We start from the raw sequence: 7,359 nt of genomic DNA on the forward strand, positions 1-7,359 counted from the left end.
ACCACGAATAATGCAGTGGCCGATGGCCTTCACTTAATGACCGCGAACAGCACTGTTTCCATAGAGTTGTCAGTGCTAACAGACAAGCAACACTGTGTGAAATAATGCCAGAAATCAATGTGGGACATATGATGAATATTTCCATTAGGACAGTGGAACAAAATTAGGCGTTAATGGACTGGGAGCAGACGGCCTTGCCTGCAGCACCTCCCCTGGGCTTGTAACCATATCATTGGCCTCTAGAGGGCAGGATGGCCTGGTCAGATGAGTTCCAGTTTAAGTTGGTGGTAAAAGCTGATGGTATGGTTAAAGTGTGGCACAGGCCCCACAAAGCCATGGATCCAAGTTGTCAACAAGGATCTGTGCAGAATAGTGGTGGCTCCATAATGGTGTTGGTTGTTTTTACATGGAATGCACTGGGTGCTCTGGTCCAACTTACCCAAACATTGACTGGAAATGATTGTGTTCAGCTATTTGGATACCATTTGCAGCCATTCATGGACTTCACTTTCCCAAACAACCATGGAATTTTTACGGATGAAATTAACATGTCACAAGGCCACAATTGTTGGTGATTGGTTTGAAGAACACAACATGAGTGAATGATTTGGTCACCTATCAAACATTTATGGGACCTAATGGAGAGGTCAGTTTATGCACAAACTCCTGCACCAGCAACACTTTCAAAATTATGGATGGCTATACTGGCAGTATGGCTCAGTATTTCAGCAGGGGACTTCCAACAATTTCTGAAGTCCATGCCATGTAGAGCTGCTGAACTACACCAGGCAAAAGGAAGTCCAACATGATATTAGGACATATCCCATGAATTTTATCGCCTCAGTGTAGAGCATGGGTGGATATGATTTTGGGTAGATAACCCTCATCTCTCTTGCTTTGGGGCTCAACAAGAGGTGGTCGAAGACCTGGTGAAGGGTGTGGTTGAGCACTTCACTGCCAGGGTGATAATGGGAGATCTGAGGATTGCTGGTTAACAGGGTTGCTGGTGTCAGAGGAGAAGATGGCACAAGAGATCTGTTCATGGATAGGCTGGATATTACTGTATATTATGGGTACTTGACAACAATTTTACTTTCCAGTGCAGATGTGGCGTACATGGGTGGTGAGGCTGCATGGAAGAGACTTTTCGACATGGAATGGGTAAAAGCTGTGAGAATGGAGGTGCTGTTGGTGCTCTTGATACAAACAAACGTATTTGTGGGTCCATCTAAGAGGTGGAGATAAACATCTAGAAAAGTGGGTCATGGAGTTGAGGAAGACTGGATGAAGCAGATTTGGGAATGTGTGTTATGGTTGTGGAGGAAGGAGCAATGGTTGTCCTTGCCATTAGACCAGATAAAGAAAATGTCATCAATGAATGTGAACCAGACAAGGGTTTTATCTGTTGACTGGAAAGGAAGGATTCTTCCAGATGGTCCATAAATATGTTGGCATACATAGGAAGGTACCATGTGAGTAATATCTCTCTCTCTCTCTCTCTCTCTCTCTCTCTCTCTCTCTCTCTCTCTCTCTCTTTCCCTTCCTCTCTCCCTCTTCACAACCTCCTTTCCTCTCCTTTCCTCCGACCCCTCACCCTTAAATAACAGTGTGTCAATTATCTTTACTGGAATTCGTATTATTGGTGAATTTTATGTGTGGATGGATGTTGCATAGACATAATGAAAGTTCATGTAAGTTCCCCAGCTTTCAAGCTTCTACTCTTATAATTGTTAAGCATAGAGCAAAGAATCTTGGTCAAAATAGAAAAGACAGTTTCACTCCAATGAGTGTTGCGAGAGCACTTGTTCAAATTAGTTGAAAATATTGAAACACATTTCTAGCAAGAATCTGCAATGAGTAGGAGTGATACAATGTGACCATTACCATGAATATGGTGGTAACCGTTATAGTATCTGTACTGTATGTAAAGGAACATTGCTCTCCTAATGTTTTTCACATGAATTGGATGATATAGCCTACAGCAATTTCCCAAATGCATGTAAGTCACTTCTGTCCCCTGAAGTTTATCTTTATGTCCCTTCTTTCTATCTTAGAATTGTGTTTGAGCTCCAGAAAAGTTTTTGTTCTTTGTAATAAAATTTTCAAGTTGAAGTCGTAGATGATTTTGTAGTTTTGCGTTTATGAGGCATATAATTTTGTCATTATTGGTCCCCAAATTAGTCTAACCAGCTCTCAATTGGTTTCTATGACTTACTCACTGACTATCTTTTTTTGAAATATTGCTGCATCTTCTAAATTATTCATGTGAAACAGTGCATTTGCCTGTCAAAATTCAACAATGGAAAATCCAGGATGGAAAGTAACAATATTACAAACAGTTTATAGTGGAGATGCTGAGTCACACATAGGCACAACAAAAGTATAGTGATGATTTTCTTCAAGGCCAACATTGAGAAGTTAGTTAATGTTAATAATGGCTACTCATTATAAAGTAATTGAACTTCAGTGTGAGACTTGCAGTTAGTAATATAGCACCCAAAATGCAAGGATGGGCACTATGAGCCAGGATGGTGCGAGCCGATGGTGGAGGGAGGTTGGGAACCCGGAAGGCTGCAGAGAAGATGCCTGCTGCAAAGGTAACGAGCTCATTATTGGAGCATCTGCATTGTATTAAACACCTGGTGATTGGCCAACTGGCCACAGAGTTCTGCTGGGGTGGCTGCTTGAATGCTCCATGATGATGTGCACTGGTGGACTTGTTACATAAGCTGGCAATACGGCTCCCATGCCAGTGGTGTGTATGTGAGATGATGCTTTATCTGCTGTGGCTGCAGGGGGCGCTTGGCAGCATCACAGCAGAGGGTGCCCAATGTGATGAGGAGCCTGCCCAGCAATGGTGGAAGATGTGCACAGGATGCGATCCACTGCCCCCTTGGCAGGAGTCAATCGTATTCCTGAAGTTCAACTGAGATGACTGGCTGCATCGTGCCACAAATTGCGAGAGGGAATTAGTATGTAGAGCTGTTTCCCTGACATAGCCTTGAATTGGTGATTTCTTCTGGCAGGTCCATACTTGCCACAGTCCTGTCATACTGACGGAGCTGAGGGATTGAGAATAATTTTGTTACAAAATGTCCAGTACTTATAGTCGACAGTGGCATGCTTGTTGTGCATGTATGTCATTACTTGTCACATTGTAACCTTACCCTCCCACACATCACTATTAAAATTCTGTCTGTGCACAGGTTTTGAAAGCTTTGTGAGGATGAGACACAAAAAAGAAACTTTTGTGTTTAGGGGTACATTCTTGTGGCTGAAATCTTGATTTGACATTTTGGGTTCCTGATGACTAAATAACTGATGTAAATTGGCCTGTATATTTCTTGAATTTTATTCTTTGTTACAATTTTCAATATCACACAATCTTTACAATTTCCGCTTAATATTCCAAATTACATTGTTAGTGTTGATCATAAAAAAACATATTTCTGTCTCCATCAGAGGCATACCCACTACTACTAATGTTCTGCAGTACCTCACAACATTCCAAAGAGTTGACAGAGCAAAAGTGTTTACAAACTTCCTTGACAAAAGAAGAATCGTCACCAGGTTATATCATTATTTTATAAATGATCTAGAAATAAATTTAATAATTAACATGAGATTGTGCAATTAATAATATGAATTTTAAGTATGCCAGATATTTTGTAATTTCAAATATCGATTGTAACAGCCTTATTGCTTTTTATACGTTTCAGCATGAAATATAATGCATCATATACGAAATCAAATGAAATTCTTTCAGGAAAACAGGTGAGTGTGTTCACCTATACCAGATTCGAGATTAATCCTGGTATCGGTTACTTCTATATATTTTTTTTTTAAAAAGAGATTATGTTAGAAAAATGTATCCCATTACAGTGTATCCAAAAACACAATTGTCATTGCTAGTGTGGAAGTCTAACATGCCCCTTGCTGCACAAGTGTGTGCAATACCACTGTTTCAGTGAGGTAACCTGCCTTGCAACATTGCACCAGCTTTGTCAAATTATGACAGCAGCAGCATCCAGCATCCAGCATTCCACGTGCTGTCAGCTGTACATTACATTAATGCTCTCTATGAAAAAAACCTAATCCCTTGGATTGACATGAAAACCAGTTTTGTGTTATAATATATGTTTGCACAAAAAACAGAGAAAATTTATGACCAAAACAACTGGCAGCTTGCACATGGGAGTTAGATACTGCATATCTCTCTCTCTCTCTCTCTCTCTCTCTCTCTCTCTCTCTCTCTCTCTCTCTCTCTCTCTCTCACTCGCTCTCATGCTCTAGAGATTCAGTCTGCTAGGATCTTGACTATTTGTTTATTCTGACAGTCAGCTCTCTACCTCAGAAGAATAAAAGCTGCTCACAGCAGAGTTAGAGAGCCACTGTGGCAGTTAATATTGCGCACTTAAAATTGCTGCCATATGTTATCATCCTTTTAAATGCTCTACAGGTTGCATAAACTGCTCGGCTGAAATGCATCCTTCCTGCATGAAAGTGAATTGATTGAGGGAATGGATGAGGTTAGGTTCTAAAGTTTGATTTAGAAATGTTTTGTTTCGTGCTGGAAATAATTCCAAAGGTAGATCTACCCAATACAACTGTATTTGTGATAAGTTCAGTGGCTAATAGATGAAATGTTGATCCTGTCACATTTAGTCCCGTCGATTAATGACCCACGTCCTTTAAGTTCAGTCTGTTTGTCCCATGTGAGCTTCCCCTGTTAGTAACAACTTGTCGCTACAGCCAAGTTGTCACAAATGGAGTGAATCCAATGAAAACCTGCTTGCTGGAAATGCAGTCTGGATTCCATGAGACCCATCGGACAGCCTAGGCACTTTTGTCTGGCTAAGAACAATGATATTGTGCATGTGCTCAGACTGATTTGTTCTATCCTGGCCAGTCATACTGTGACTGCCTTCTTTGACAATGCCGTAACTCCTCTATCATTATTGCATGCCATTGAACTCACGAGGGCTTAAGTCCGGAGAGTGCCATAGGTGGTATAGCACTTAGAGGCCCCATCAGTCAAACAAGATCAGTAACAGCTTGCAATGTAAATGCTTCAGCATTGTCCTGCAAAATGATGGTCCGGTCCTGCAAAACGATGGTCAGGTTGTGCAGAAAGTGTCATCACTTCCGTCTCTATGCTGTTCGTTTTTGGAACACAGCCTATGACCAGCTTACAGACAAAAGTGATGACACTTTCTGCAGGACCTCACCATCATTTTGGAGAATAATGCTCAAGCACGTACAGTGCAAGCTGTTACTGATTTGTTTGACTGATAGGGCTGCTAAGTGCTATACCACCTACTGCACTCCCTCCTCGTGAGTTCAACTTGATTTCTTAACTGAAGGAAACACTTAACGGCACTCGCTTCAGAACTGCTGCAAATTTGTCTGGCATCAGATCGCACTGCTCGAACTGTCAACACAACTAGCACTGGTAAGAGTATCCTATGACTTCCACATCTACATCTATGTCCATACTCCGCAAGCCGCTTGACGGTGTGTGCCGGAGGGTCTTTAGAGTACCTCTATCGGTTCTCCTTCTAGTAGAGTCTTTTATTGTTCGTGGAAAGATAGATTGTTGGTATGCCTCTTTGTGGGTTCTAATCTCTCTGATCTGGTACAGGTCCCACACCAGTGAGCAGTATTCAAGCAGTAGGCAAACAAGTGTACTGTAACCTACTTCCTTTGTTTTCGGATTGCATTTCCTTAGGATTCTTCCAATGAATCTGTCTGGCATCTGCTTTACTGACAATTAATTTTATATGGTCATTCCATTTTAAATCACTCTTAATGCCTACTCCTAGATAATTTCTAAATTTACTGCTTTCAGTTGCTGACCTGCTATATTGTAGCTAAATGATAAAGGATCTTTCTTTCTATGTATTCGCAGCACATTACACTTGTCTAAATTGAGATTCAATTGCCATTCCCTGCACCATGCGTCAATTCATTGCAGATCTTCCTGCATTTCAATACAATTTTCCATTGTTACAATCTCTCGATATACCACAGCATCATCTGCAAAAAGCCTCGGTGAACTTCAGATGTTATCCACAAGGTCATTTATGTATATTGTGAATAGCAACAGTCCTAAGACACTCCCCTGCGGCACATCTGAAATCACTCTTACTTCGGAAGACTTCTCTCCATTGAGAATGACATGCTGTGTTCTGTTATCTAGGAATTCTTCAATCCAATCACACAACTGGTCTGATAGTCCATATGCTCTTACTTTGTTCATTAAACGACTGTGGGGAACTGTATCGAACACCTTGCGGAAGTCAAGAAACATGGCATCTACTGGGAACTTGTGTCTATGGCCCTCTGAGTCTCGTGGACGAATAGCGCGAGCTGGGTTTCACATGATCGTCTTTTTCGAAACCCATGCTGATTCCTACAGAATAGATTTCTAGTCCCCAGAAAAGTCATTATACTCAAACATAATACAACCGATTGACGTTAGAGATATAGGTCTATAATTCTGCACACCTGTTCCACGTCCTTTCTTGAAAAGGGGGTGACCTGTGCCCTTTTCCAATCCTTTGGATCGCTACGCTCTTAGAGACCTATGGTACACCGCTGCAAGAAGGGGGACAAGTTCTTTCGCATATTCTGTGTAAAATCGAACTGGTATCCCATCAGGTCCAGCGGCCTTTCCTGTTTTGAGCAATTTTAATTGTTTTTCTATCCCTCTTCATCTAATTCAATATCTACCATTTTGTCATCTGTGTGACAATCTAGAGAAGGAACTACAGTGAAGTTTCCCTGTGTGAAACAGCTTTGGAAAAAGACATTTAGTATTTTGGCCTTGAGTCAGTCATCCTCTGTTTTGAGTACCATTTTGGTCACATTGTGTCTAGACATTTTGTTTTGATCCACCTACCGCTTTGACATAAGACCAAACTTTCTTAGGATTTTCTGCCAAGTCAGTACATAGAACTTTACTTTCGAATTTATTGAACGCCTCTCGCATAGCCCTCCTCACACTACATTTCGCTGGCAATGGGATTTACACAATGCTGGTGACTACTTCGAAGGTCAGTAAAACTTTGAAACACGTATTTATTTAGTAAGAGCTGTAAATAAATAGTTGCCACTATTAAAGTTCCAACCCTCGTATATGGATCTTTCTGTCTACAGCGATATATCAGAAGCTATGGTTTTTATGTTATTTTTTTCTGTTCAGTACTTTCTTAAAGAAATTATTCTTTGACAACTATTGAAAAGAGAGTTGCTAGTATTGAAATAAACATGAAATTTCTTATGTTGTATTGCAGCAAACAGATACAATGAGGTTTTCCATAAGATACTGACTACCTTGCTCACTTATTGGTTGTTCAG

This window comes from Schistocerca gregaria, chromosome 1 (assembly GCF_023897955.1).
Source record: "Schistocerca gregaria isolate iqSchGreg1 chromosome 1, iqSchGreg1.2, whole genome shotgun sequence".
NCBI lineage: Eukaryota > Metazoa > Arthropoda > Insecta > Orthoptera > Acrididae > Schistocerca > Schistocerca gregaria.